This window comes from Ambystoma mexicanum, chromosome 5q, assembly GCF_040938575.1.
Source record: "Ambystoma mexicanum isolate Mex_15411 chromosome 5q, UKY_AmexF1_1, whole genome shotgun sequence".
Lineage (NCBI taxonomy): Eukaryota > Metazoa > Chordata > Amphibia > Caudata > Ambystomatidae > Ambystoma > Ambystoma mexicanum.
In genome coordinates this window covers 1,369,539,019-1,369,553,821 of record NC_090933.1, presented here as the reverse complement: position 1 = coordinate 1,369,553,821, position 14,803 = coordinate 1,369,539,019, and positions in this window count along the sequence as shown.

Genomic DNA, 14,803 nt, shown 5'->3' with positions numbered 1-14,803 from the left:
CTTGTAACTATTGCATGTGTCGTCTGCATATACCAAGGACACACACCATTAATTCTTAGAACACTCTTGTCTCTGGGAAATGTTCCTATGGGAAAATACTACAGAGGCCTAATTCTTGAGACAATGACTTCATATTTTGTGTTACCAATTCATTATGCTGCATACGTGGCAGTCTTGGAGACTCTCTAGAGTACAGCAGAAACAATGCCAATTCAATAAAAGGCAGGGGTGAGTACAATAAATGGCAGACCTATTCACTTCAATACTATTCAATAATATTCACCAAGCCTATATTTTCTCTTAATTTTAAAATGTTGCACCTACACGTTTACATTCCCCCTCTAATGTAACATTCTTTCCTCTTGTCAAAAATAGTCTTTGGTACCCACGCTTTCATCACATTGTACAAATTCCCTGTATGCTCTTCTGACTAGACTAATCGCAAAAAACAACATTCCCCATCACCGGTAGGATCGACATATGTTTCTAAATAATTCTCAAGATTATTAGGGCATTCAAATTCATGTTCCCTCTGGGCCAATTGGGTGCAAGATTCGAATTATGCAAGGCTTGACAAATTGTTCAGTTTGGGTATGGGTGTGTTTTACACGAGGGGTAGCAACAACATATTATATAGTGAGTGACATCATAGGTACTACATTAACCATCAGTCTTTTGCAGCACCCCTGGACCAGTTGGCAAATGCAACAAAGATCAAGTAGCAATACAACAATAGAAATCAGCACTTTGAGGCAATTACCTCATCCATTCATCCATGAATGCAGCCATGAAAAAATCAATATGAACCAGTTATTTTTTTGCACCCGACCCTCATTAGCCATGGTGTTGTGCAGATTGTGCTTCGCATGTATCACCTGCGTACGGCTTGAATTGTCTACATCGTTGGGGACAGTTTGGTGCAAAACCCCCCTCCATGGCAGTTATCACATCGAGCATGTAGAGATTCTACAAAGTGGATGGTCTTGTGGCCTGACTCATTGGCCCTATTCTGACTCATTGGCCATTTGAACAAGCTAAAAGCTGGTTATTTGCAGAAAATAGCATTAGCTGCAGCTTGCACCCCAGGAGCGAGAAACAAGGCAAAACACATCTCAGCACGACTGAACAATCTGTATTATTGTGGTATTTCATCCAGCTTTTCATGTGAAGCTTGAGTCAAATAGATACCATGGCGGTGGTGATGCAGGCCCAGAGGCAGGCAAGCCTGCTGATGCAACAGGTACATTGGCTTGGTCATTGAGTGCTTGCGCAGTGCCATGGTGTTAACACTGGATGCCACCAGGACGGGAGCTTGCACTCCCGCCATGGAATGAAGACCTCCACAGGACGGTGGCAGTTGTGTATATTCAAATCCTCAACCTTCCCAATAGAGATCCATGAGGGCAGCAGTACCCCCTGAATATCAGGAATGTCGACAGTCACATTGCAGTTCTGATTCACCCCCACAAAAACACTGTCACTGCTCCTAAAACATAAGGAGAACTGTGAGGGTTTCATGACTTTGGTAGGAGGCTCATGTTGATTTATTTAAATCAAGCCTTTTACATATCTGCCCCATGTAGAAAAACAAGTTGCACTCATGTTTAGAATCAAATCATTGCATAGACCAAATATACCACCTGCCCTGCATCCAGTTGCCCTGGGGCCCATTTGCCCTCTAAACAGATGGCACCCATCATCTGCAAAACCAAGTTGGCTTCTGCAACAAGACTAGCCCAACCTAGTGTCATTAAAACATTTGGATTCAGGGGATGTTGTTAACATAAAGCCACTCATCATGACAAACTTCTTCCATGTCTCAGTTATGTGTGCCAGCCCTCTCCTTCGATACATTTGTATAAGGTCACTCAACCCATTTTCTTCTGTATCGTTTTCGGTTTCACATAATTGTTATCATATATTATTGTATTAACTGCCCTCCACTGGATATATACCTTATTTTCCTGAACACTCTGCATAAAGCAAGGTGAACTAAACATTGTGCTACACCTGGTGTCAATTCTCTAGGTAGTAACAGCCTGAGTGTGGTTGCTGCAGAGGGAATCAAAACAGGGCTCACTTGATTTCACTGTCCCTACTACCCACATATGATGATACAAGAGGTTGTCCTCTGCATGGTGATCCACATCATTGAATCTATCTGGGTCAGTAACATCCCTCTTAATTCTGGACACACTCCTTAGCAGTTCAGTGTGTGCAGCAACATTAATACATTCTAGCAATGCAGTGTGTGTGGCATTTATAGCATTATAGTCAGCAATATCCCAGGGAGAGAAATTGCAAAAAATATAAAACAAGAAAATACAAAATTTAGTAGTGTGTGTATCCAAGGCTATGTGTGCAGGTGTGAGATGAGTATGCAACCTCTTGCCTGTGATTATTCTGTGTAAAGTAAGATGATGGGCAGATCCTGGCTGATTCCATGGAGCAAATACATCGTGAGGCAACCAGTGCAACAAGTCCTTCTGTGTCACATACCTTTGCAAGTTTCTGTTTCAATAAACCATTAATGTGTTCAACAGTTTTGTGGGTGATGAACAGGGCATAAAGAATGCCTTATACCCAGCAAATAACATACTTCTTTTAACAGGTTATTAAAAAAAATGAGTTCTGTGTGAAACCTGATAACATCACAAATTTCCCATCGAGGAACACCTCATGTACCAGAAATATTACTGCAGATTTAGCATTGGGATGAGCACAGGGGCCTGTATTGATACATTGTGAGATTGGGCAAACCAGAAAACAAAATTACTGCACCAGGATATGTAGTCGATATGGAGGTGTCTGAAATGGCAATCATTGACAAGTAATGCAGTTTGTTATGTAATCAGTAACAAGGACTTGGAGGTTTGGAATGAACCACTCCTCCAGCAAGTCTGCAGCTAGGTACTCTTTGGACGTGTGTGTTCGAAAGTGAAACTGATGGAGGGAAATGGTAAACAATGCTCGGAGCATGACGGGTTTTTCCTAAATCATTTTACCTCCATATGAGGTCCATAGGAGAAAGAGAACACCCACTCTTAGTCCATAACTCCTTTTCCTGCTGCGGAACTTGTGCTTGTAATTCAGTAAGATGGACCAAGGAAAGGGCACTCTTTGCTTGTTGTAAGGATAATTCTGAGAACACAGTGGGATTGGGTGAGCTGCATCTTTTTATTTTTTTATTTTGTATTTGTGCATTTAGTTTATTACACACTTTTTCACATTTCTCATCAAATTTCCCTCCTTCCCACAACCCCCACCAAAAACCACATCATTCCCTTTTACTTCAATATTAAAATGTCTTTCTTTTCTCTTCTGCAATCTCTTTTTTCATTCTGTATTAATTTCCTCTTAGTCTCAATGATTCTCTTTCAATTTTTTCAAGGTGGCTTCACTTTGATCTTCTGCTCATACATCAACTCCCACAATTTTTTAGTGTCTAATCCAGCTTTCTTGTGTATTTCTCCAAGGATGTGAATTGATCTTAAATCTTTCAACTTGGGGCAGAACAAGCTTAGATGTTTTAAAGTTTAGCTTTGGGTACCATTGTCCGATTCTCGTTTGTCATATCTCCCAAGTGTAGTTGGTTCACTCTAAACCTCATCAATGTGTTCCACAGATTATTGTTGTGAAATTTCATTAGGTATTTTCTAGTCACATTTAAATGTCCAATGTTACTGCTTGATAAAGTATGAGTTCTCAACGCCACTCTTTTCTCCTCTGTAATTCTTGAATCATCTGACCATAATACTCTCTTAACCAGCATTGGGTTTTACAGAGGGTTTGTATTGATATGGCCAAGTTTAAGAGGTCGTTTTCACGGTTTTTCTTCCATTGCTTGAGAGCTCATTCATCTCTGCTCTTCTCTCTGCTCTTAAGCACTTGAAATTGTATGGGACACTCCTCTAAGATTCTTTTTCAGTAAAATGAGAGTTTATTCCATTGAACCTTGGCCTGTAGGCTAGTTAAACCTAACCCATGGTGAATCATAGCCACGGGACCTCCTGTGGCAGCTGTAAAATTATTTTCCAAAAATAGCCTTCCAGGCGGACCCACGCTTCTTCTCGTAATCCCATACAAGCTTCTGCTCCAAAGATAAGCATTGGTGTCACTTTCTGCTTACAGTAGTTCATGATGGGTATTAATGAAAATTGTCTAAACCTGTGATCTAGTCCTCTTCCTTGTGCAGTCAGTTGTCAAGCTTTTTTCCAAATTCTCTACCCATGGCCTCTCTTCTTTGTAGAAATTTACAATTACACTCAGATATTTCTGTTCTTTAACAGGGTGTAGATGTTGCCGTCGAACATCCAGCTTTCCTTTAGTCTTTTCCTTCCTCTTGACTCGCCAAACACCATGATCTCAGATTTGGCAGCGTTGATTTACAGATGGTTTCTGTCAACATATTTCTGCAGAATATTCAATTTTCTTTGCAGTCCGATCTTGGTCATATCCAATAGCACCAAGTCGTCCGAATGTAATAGCCAGCCTACTTCTCTGCCATTGATTTGATTAGGAAAAGTTGTTTTATCTTTCAACACCTTTTTAATATCTTCGATGAAGAAATTAAACAGGGTTGCAGCTAGAGGGCATCCTTGTTTCAGCCCTATACACGTCTCGATATTCTGTGACAAGTTCCCTTGTTGATCTACTTTGACCTGCATACTTGTGTTTGAGTATAGCTCTTGGATGATTTCTAGCAGGTCGGTCAGGCATCTTTTAATTTTAAGTTTTTCCCATAGTAGCTTATGATCTATGCTATCGAAATCTTGTCTCAGGTCAATGCTGGCCATATAGATTTTTTATTTGTTGTGCTCAGAACATAATTTGAGAAGGTTTAAGATCAATAGATTTAAACTGCAACCAACTTCTTTCACAAATTCTATCTGTTGTTTATCCAAGTGGTTTGTTTCTTTGATCCACTCTTTTAACCACTTTAGGGTGATCATTGTGAAAGTGTTCCTTACCACTTCCAGTAGGGTGATTGGTCTATAATTCATTGGTAACTCTCGGGCCCCTTGCTTGAAAATGGGGACTACTATCACTGACTTCCAGGATTCCGGTATTTTGCATTTCTCAAACATCCTATTAAGTAGGATTTAGCAAAATTCCAGCCACTGTTCAGGAGCCTCTTTCAAGATTGCATTAGATACCCCGTTAGGTCCAGGGGCTCTTGAACGGCTAGTATGTTTTATCAGCCACAGAATCTCTTCTCTCTCACTTGATATGTTCCAACTTTTTTGATTTGAATATATCATTGCCTGCCAATTTGGGTGTCATATTGGGGTTCTCGAATAGATTCCGGAAATTAGTCACCCAGACATCCTCTGCTATTGGGTTTGACACGTGTGAGCCTATGGACTCTGCCTTTCTTTCATAATTTGCCAAAAGTTCCTTCTATTTGGGTTAGCAAGGGCTCTCAGCATACTTTCTGCATCCTTCTGAAGTATGCTGCTTTTTTGAAATGTTAACCAATTTCTAAACCTTTGCCGTCTTTTCCTTGTGAGCTCTTTCTTGTTTTTTGACTTTGGTTTACTTAAGTCTTGTAGCTCTTTCCTTAATAGCTAGCTTCTTCTGTGCTATTATCTCTTGATCATAGATGTGTGTGTGTGCTTCAGTATTCCCTTTCTTAATTCTCTAAATGATAGTAACGTCTGATCATACTCCACTTCGTCCGGCTCCTGTGTCAACCAATCTTTTAGATATTTTGATATTTTTGGGATGTCTTGTGGTTTAATACAAAGTCTATTCATCCCTCTCTCTACCTCCACTCTATACTTCATCTGTGGACATTTTCACAGGTTGTTCCCTTTAATTATTTAAGTTCCCTATTCCGCTTTTTTTTGGATCAATATCTCCCTTTTCTTCAAGACAGTTTGAATTCAGATCCCCACAGATTGAAGATTTGCATGTTCTTCCAAATTCTGATCAATTAATTCCATAACTATCTCATCACATGTGCTGCTTTCTTGAACTTCCGGATTCCAATGAAGATTCATGATGAGTAAGTCCTTTGTCTTATTTTTTTTGTTTTTGTATCTTCATCAACTGTATATATGGATTTGGGTTCCTTGATTGTACCATCTTAAGATCTTGTCCATTTTTTAACAGTGTCAGTAACCCAGAGGATGGTCTTCCCCGGGGACCTCCCTTAGCCGGGTTTTAGTAAACACCATATCCATCCAAAAGGGGGAGCTCTTTTTTCCTGGAAACAGATTATGTCCAGTCCAAGAAGCTTTGGGAGCAGTTTGTTAAATAGATGTCCAGAGCACCAGGTGTGCCAGCTCCCAATGTTCCAGTTTCCACATTTCTTCCTCTTCTCGCTCGACTCATGAAATTTAATGGTGAGGGCCACTGCTAACCAACTCCAGGATGAATGTGCACTAGCCAAGTTTCTGTCATTTTTATTGTGTGCCCCTGTTTCCATTTGCTCCTCTTTAGTTTCTTTACAAAGAACCGTTATTTATATTTTTTTGTGGGGGACTTTCCTCCTTCCTTAGTTGTGTTGGATATTCGCTCATCCCCTTTTTCTGTTTCGGCTAGTGTAAGACACTCCCCCCAATTTTGTTTGTTTGCATTTGTTCTCTGTCCCTGGATGGTGGAAGGACTTCTTTTCTCCTTCGCAAAGCTCTCATATTTAGATGGTGACATATTCCCCTCTAGTCAATGATGTCTCGGTAAATCGGGCTCTTCTAAATTGAAACTCAAAGTGCGAAAATCATGGCTAGCTTCCATCAGTGTTGTCATCAAAGTTGGGAAGCCCAAGATTAGAGTGACTTTATCATTGACGCTCTCATCTGGGAAGATTACGAGCTTTATGTCATTTGTGTTTATGACTCTCAGGCGGGGGATGTGATGCAAAAGAGTTGTCAGGTTCGATTGGTTTAATATCAGACCAACATCATCCTTTAGGATTCTTTCAAGATGTATGCAAGCCCTTTCCTCTCCTCCCCCTTTGCTATTCGGTTTTTCTCTATACTCAAAGCTTTTATTTCTTCTCTGTCGGGGGCACTGTTTTTTTTTTTATTCTGTCTTCAGTGGATGTTTGCCTATTTTGACCTTTCTAGGAGAATCTCCATCAGGGTTTCAGAAGGTACAGACTCCACCTCTTCTAATATTCTGGATCTAAACCTTTCTCACTTTTCACTCAAGGTGAGGAAAAGTGGAGATTTCAGCATTTCTCTCCCAACACTGGCATTACCACCTCAAGGTCTTTCAGCAGACTAATTAAGACAACTCTTTCCTGTTTTTTAGGGGGAGGTGTTGGTTCATCCTCATAGGTGAATAGATCTAATAACTCTGTGACACTCTCTTCGAGAACATCTTGGTCCTGGTCTTCCATAGTTTCTCTTATTGGGAGCACCATTCCATGTTTTAGAGGGGGCGGTCTGACGCCATGCTCTCCTACTGACATAAATTCTTTTTGCACAATAATATTCTCCGCAACAATATTCAATTTCCTCAGGAAACTTTGTGAACCACAAGATTCGTTTTTCACCCATTTCTTGATGTTTTTTTTGTTTTTTTGCATTTGTTTCTTCAAGCCTCTTGGGTTTCCCACCTCTGTGGGCTTAGTCCCCTGGGTAACGATGGAGAAGGGGTTTGCAGACCCATTCCTCGGTATCGATTTTTCCCTTTAATTTCGAGCCATGGGGCCTTCATCGTTGGTTAAGTGGATCTCTTCACTGTGGATCATTGCGGTTATTACTACTTTCGTTGGAGCTAAAGTAATGTCTTGGTTGGAGTTTGTCAGCAGACTGTTTCCCGCCCCCAATCTTGATGGTAAATGTACTGAATGGCTGTGGTCCACCAGGCCCATATTGTCAGTGTTGGTTTCACCCACTGCATGTGTTGTTTTTTGGTTCTTTCAAGTTTCAGCTTCCTTGGTTTGTAGGTCCACTTCGCTCACTTTTGCATTCATTTGGGGTTTAGCCCAAGAGGCAATGTCTATCACACCTTCCAAGAAGATCAGATCATTTTATCAGATTTTGCATCTTGAAGTAAATCATTTAGTGATTTCAAAATCACTCCCTGTAGCTCTTTCTCCCTTCTTTTCTTTTCTCGTTTTGATTCAATGAAGTTTTCTACAAAGGCCAGCTTTGAATTCATCAAAGCAATAAGTGTTGATTGGTCTCTGTAGTTGTCACTCAGAGTCTTGTACAATTTTAGGTATGGTGCTAGCGTTACTGTCATGGCTGAGATAATTTAGGTGTGCAGGTTTTGGTTCCCAGTCCTGGTTTGCTACTGTAGTGTCAAGCACTTCATTTCTCATTATTGGTCCACCAGGCTGATTTTTTACTCTTCTTCCACTTCGATTGCCAGACATTGGTGAACTTTCAGAGTCTAAAGAGTCTATGTCACTGCTAGGAATCCTGCTTCTTTTCCTATTCCTTACTTTTGAAGTGTTCTGAGGTGACACTCTTTCAAAATCATGCTGAATCAAGTCTCCTGGCTGAGCTATCTTTTGACAGCCTACTGGAGGCCAACTTCCCATTCTCGTTTTTTTCACCGGGCTCAGGCTTGTGCCTCCTGTGTTCTCCATCTTCTTTTCAATATGTCCCTTCGATGAATTTCTTTCTGTGTCTTGACTTAATTTCAGCACTGGATTGGCTTCATTCGTTGCAGCCTTTCTCATCTGGCCTTTGGGTGTCTCCTCAATTTTATAGCCAGTATTCTCCTCCGGGTTGGGACTCTCATTAGAGTAGCGATTGGCAGATATGTTGGAACTTAGGCTAGACTTCACTATGTCTCTAAGATCTTCAATTCTGTCCTTTAAAATAAGATCTGTCTCTCTTTTCTTCATTCCAATGTGATCTCAAGAATTTGGGTTTTTTTGGGTTTCAGTCTCCATCCTTTGTTTCTCAGCCATGAGTGATAGTATAGCATTCCCTGTAGAATCCTATTTTCTACTAACTGGGGTTGATGTTCTTCTGTCCCAAATTGACTTTGGCTATTTTGCGCCGCTTGTGAACCTTGTCAATCGTGATTTCTAATAGCCGATGCTAGATATACTGTAGTGGGTTCTTCCATTTTGTCTATAAAGCTGGGGGTCTCCTCATATGAATTCAGCGTGCTACTCAAAAGATCTTCGTCTGCGACTTCCTCTGTTCTGGGTGTTATTAGCATAATTTTTACTGCAGATCCCAGACCAAATAAAGAGTCTCTCCCCTCTTTTCCTGATGTGTAGTTCACATAATTTCTAGTCTCTCTTGGATTAAAATGCCATTTTAGGGTGCCCATGTCTGCACTTGAGTAGCTTCTTTTGGTTGGAAGCCGGTCCATGTTTTTGTGTCCCAGTCACAAACATCCTCTTGCTTTAACTGTTTTGCTATTTTTCACAACAGCGTCTTGTAATCTAGGGCACGTGGCTGGGACTTCCTCATTTACCACAGTCGCTTCGATTCTTATGGCAATATTATTTTCGTGTACTACCATTGCAAGCTCCTGAGCAGCGTAGCACTCGATTCCCATAGCCATTTCCAGCTGCGTGGCAGGACACATTTCATGTTCTGCAGCGATGAGTTTCACAGCAGTATACAGGTCACTCGCACCTGTATTAGCCAGGGTAGCAACAGCTTTGGTAAAGTCTAGAGGGTTGGGGGAGCACTAAATGGCATCGGCGGGGTCTGTACATCTACCAGAGAATGCCTTCTCGATCCTAAGTTCTTTATAGGCTCTCCCACCCCACTGTCCTGGATAAAATCAGCCACCGTAATGATCACAAGCTGACGTACCTTGCATCTTGTTCATTGTAATGGTCCAAGTTCCGATACCTACTCCATGCCACTGGAAGTACTAATCGTCTCATGCGGGGCAAGTTGCGGAGCAGGTCAGTTCCTCATACCCCACAAATACTCTGCACACACACTGCAAACACTCTGCGATGCTACACATCTGGAGTGAAGATTTTACAGCTGTTGCTGATGATGAGCAGGGAACAAATACTCTCCCACACACACAGTAAGTGAAAACAGACTGTTACAGCAGAGAACAGTCAGGGATCCTTGCCGATCTCAACACTCTGCAAATACTAAGCTGCTTCTTCGGCTTGAATGTCTGCTGCATGGTTGAAATTATCAATGAGACCTGCATTGGTTGTGTGATGTGGAGTACTGGAGTGAGCAGGCTGATGGAAGGGGTCATCTTTGGGCTAAAGACATTTATTAACTCAGGAAAACACCTACCTTTTCCTATCTCTAGAGGAGTTTCCCTGCCTCAACCTACGATAACCTGGGTGCTTGTCAGGATGTCAAACAACACAAAATGTATACGCTGTCCTCAGTCCAAACAACCTATCCTGTCCCTGCCACTAATACATCAAATCATCAATAGCCTGTATTAGTGTTCTTATTCAACCACCAGGAGAATGGCTCCCTTCTCCTGGTCAAATTTCTCCTTCTTAACAATGTACTTTTCCAACAGTGTCAATTTTTATCAGGTAGACCTCAGAGAATGCATCCCTTCTGCAGGTCTATATGGAACATTCTCACCAATGACTTGTTTTTTTCTTTTACAAGTTTCATCAGTTTCTTAAGTTTCTCCCAGGGATTAGAGAACACTGGTCTCCAGAGTATACCCACTTTCTGTAATTCAGCCTTTCACTAGTAACTGGGTTTTCATATAGTTCCTTGTCTTTCTGATAGACTCCACTTCTTTCACTGTGAAAAGGAAGTTGACTTCTGAGTATGACTTAAGTGTTTATTCTGTGACGGCCAATACTGTAGGTGGGTGGGGGTAGATAGATTTGGGGTAGGGTGGGTGAGTCGGTGTAGCTTGGGTTGATGGGAGTGGAGAGAATGCAATGCAGCAACACTTGCCACCCAACACCACTCTCTCTACCCCCACACTTACAACCTACCCCACTATCTCTATTACCACTCTAGCTCCCTGCACTCTCTCTATTCACCCACTGCCACTCTCTCTACATAGCCCCTCTCGCTATCCCCACCCACACTACTCCCATGCTCTCTACCTATAACCCAATTACCATAATCTCTCTACTCCCACCCATTCACCCTATACCTACTCTCTTTAACCACACCCTTCCAACCCCCTGGCTTACTATCACTACCCCCACTCTCTCTTTTCCCACCCACCCTACTCCTTTAACACTCTCCCACACTACCCCACATTTTCTTACATTACCCACCCTCACTCTCTCTACCCTCAGGCAACTAAATCCCATTCTTTCTATGTGACCTACTCTACCCCCACTCACCCATACTACCTCTACTCTCTCTACTGTCACCCAACTACCCTTCACCACATTCTCACCTCAACCATCCACCCTACCCCCCTATCTCTACCTGACCCATTCACCATATCCAACTATCGCTACCCCCACCCCACACTACCCAAACACATTCTACCCCCACCAACCCTAACCTCACTCTCTCTACCCCATCCACCCAACCCACATTATCTCTACGCTCACCCACCCAACCCCCATACTCTCTACCCGTAAGGATCATCATCCCGACACTTTCTTTGGTTGCCTAACAACCTCATCAGCATATCAATAGTGTCTGGCGACCGGAGGCGGAAGCCGGCCCTAGCTGCCTAAGGCCCGTGAGCCAAAGGCCCCTCCTGTCTGCCCCTGTCCGCACCGGTCCGCTATGGTGCTGGTCACTGCACCGTAGCACCAACCACTCGTATTCCAGTCTACGACCGATACGCTTGAACTGAGAGCGCACAAAGTAACGCGGTAAGATTCCCCTGCTGCATTAACACAGCTGCACCCAATTTGACAGACGGCTCCTTGTCTGACCCCCTCGACGCCCAGACCGGCTACTGAAAACATTCACCCCTTCTCGCTTAGGAGCGCATTCACATTCCTAGTTACATCTGTGTACTAACATTACCATTCGAATCAATGCATACTTTTATGGCTCATATCTACGCTCACCGTTCTCTCTGCTCAGCATTTGCATAGAACCTGTTGCTAACCTAACTGCTCGCAATTTGTTGCACCACCAATTCAGCTTAACTGAACCTCTGCATTGAGTCACTGATTGCATTTACTCATGTACCTACCTTGCCTTGCCAGACTAGCTGAACCTCTGCATTGAGTCACTGATTGCATTTGCTCATGTACCTACCTTGCCTTGCCAGACTAGCTGAACCTCTGCATTGAGTCACTGATTGCATTTGCTCATGTACCTACCTTGCCTTGCCAGACTAGCTGAAGCTCGGTCGGCATTGAGTCATTGATTGCTCATGGCACGGTCAGGACACCTGGCTCACGATATGCAGCCACTGCCATCTGTCAGCCACCCAACTCTTGCCACTATCATAGGGTTCACCATTGCCACATTGCTCTGCCCCCCTACTCCCAGTACCGCTAAGACTAACTACTGTCACACCACCCCACTCTCTCCCACTATGCCCCTTAGCAACCCATACCTTAAAGACCCTGCCCTATGGCTCCAACATTTTGCCACCAAACCTACACCCAATCAACCGTGCACGCTCCAAGTCAGGAATCTCAGACTGGGATCCAGATTGCCCCGCGAGCACCCAGCACACTCACAACACCTCCACTACACAGAATACACCCCCAACCCCTTGTACCTTCTCTGCTAGAGAACTCAAGGGCGCCCTCATCAATGCCAGATCTATCACGGCCCACGCGCTGGACATCTCCGACCTTATCACCACTCAAAACCTCGACTTCATAGCCATTATGGAAACCTGGCTACACGCTGCCTCTGGCCCACTCCTTGCCCTCGCCATCCCCATCGGTTACTCTATCACTAGAGCGGACCGCCAAACTACATCTAAAGGAGGTGGAGTCGCATTTATACACAGAAATAACACTACACTTAGAACCATCCCCAACATTGAGCTCAGCTCCGCAGAATCCCTCTCTGTGAAACTCACCCTATCTCCAACTAACACTGCCACCATCCACATTATCTACAGACCTCCAGGACAACTTGGCTCTTTCTTAGATGAGATCACGGCCATTCTGACCGTCAATACCAAACCCAACTCGAAGGTATTGTTTCTAGGTGACCTCAACCTGGGCCTTCTCCACACTAAGGATCACCTGGCCTCTGAAATAGCTACCACATTAGCTAATTTAGGCTTCCAACAGCGCATTAATGAACACACCCATATTAAGGGCAGGACGCTCGATTGGATTACTCACCTTAACTGCAACACACCCACTAGCTCCAACCATGCTTGCGCCTGGTCCGACCATCACATTATCATCTTCCACCTACCAGCGACCAACCCCCACACTGCTCCTACCATAGCTCCAGCCATTCCCACCAGAAACAAAAAAGACATCACTAAGGATAAACTCCTCCCTCTCATCCTTCCCATCCTGAACAAATGCGTATCCCAACATAACGACCCCACAGTTCTAGTAGACATTTTCAATCAAACATTGCTTAAAGCCATTGACAATATAGCACCACTCAAACTACGGAAAGCCAAACAACAGGCCCACCTGAACTCTTGGTTCACACCGCAGCTAAGAATTCTACGCAAAGAAAAACGTAAGCCTGAATCACTTTGGAAGAGTTACCCATGTGACCTTAACAAAGATCGCCTCATCATTACTACCCATAACTACAAATAAGCGATTCTACAAGCCAAAAAGGAGACCTATAACCTATAACTCAAGCGGAATCCAATACCAAGGAATTATTTAAAATCCTTAAAGAATTCGAATCACCATCCCCTGCACCTGACACTTGCACTAAAGATAATAAATGGTGCAATAACATCCAAAACGCCCTCCTCACCAAAATAACTACATTGCAATCTAAAATTAACGCCAAACAAAATACCTTACTTACCAACCCCCGCACCAAACCTTCCTATACTCCGACGGCCTCATTTACTCACACCCCTTTTAGTTTCACTCCACTCACCACTCTTGAGGTTGAAAACATCATTCGCAATCTAAAACCTTCTAACTGCCAAGGTGACTCCTGCCCAGCACCTATCATCAAGGAAGCAGCACATGACCTCGCTCCCTTTATAACCGCCTTCATTAACTCCTCATTCCTAACGGGCATGGTACCTAACAACTTAAAGGACGCGTGGGTTATCCCCCTCCTAAAAAAACCGACACTAGACCCTGAAACACCAACTAACTACAGACCGATTACCACTGTACCGTTCCTACTTAAAATACTTGACAGAGCAGCTTACTTGCAGATTCAGAACTACTTAGAAACCAATAACCTCCTTGGCTCAAGACAATCTGGCTTCAGACCTAAGCACGGGACTGAAACAGCTTTACTTGATCTCAAAACTCAAATTGATGACCTTAAAGACAACAGTAAATTGGCCCTTCTACTATTACTGGATCTTTACGCTGCCTTTGATTTGGTCAATCACCAAATACAATGCAGGCATCTGAAGTCAGCGGCCCACTTCTCTGACAATGCATCCAACTGGATCAGGTCATTCCTTGACAATAGGCACATGAGAGTTTTTTCTCCGACCGCATCGGCCGATCCCACACCAGTCCCTTGTGGAGTCCCACAGGGTTCTTGTGTTTCCCCCACTCTTTACAATGTCTTCACCAAACCTTTATTTGACGTGCTTGACTATCTGGGTGTCACCTACACTAACTATGCTGATGACACCCAGATACTCATTCCATCACTGGTGACTACATAGCTGATTCCAAAGTCCTTAATGACATTTACCTCGTCATACAGGCTTGGATGGCCCAGCATGAACTGTGCCTCAACGATGACAAGACTGAGCTTCTCATTTTAGGCACACAACAGAGACTTAATAAACTAAGCCACCTGTTCGGTTCCTTCAACATTGATGG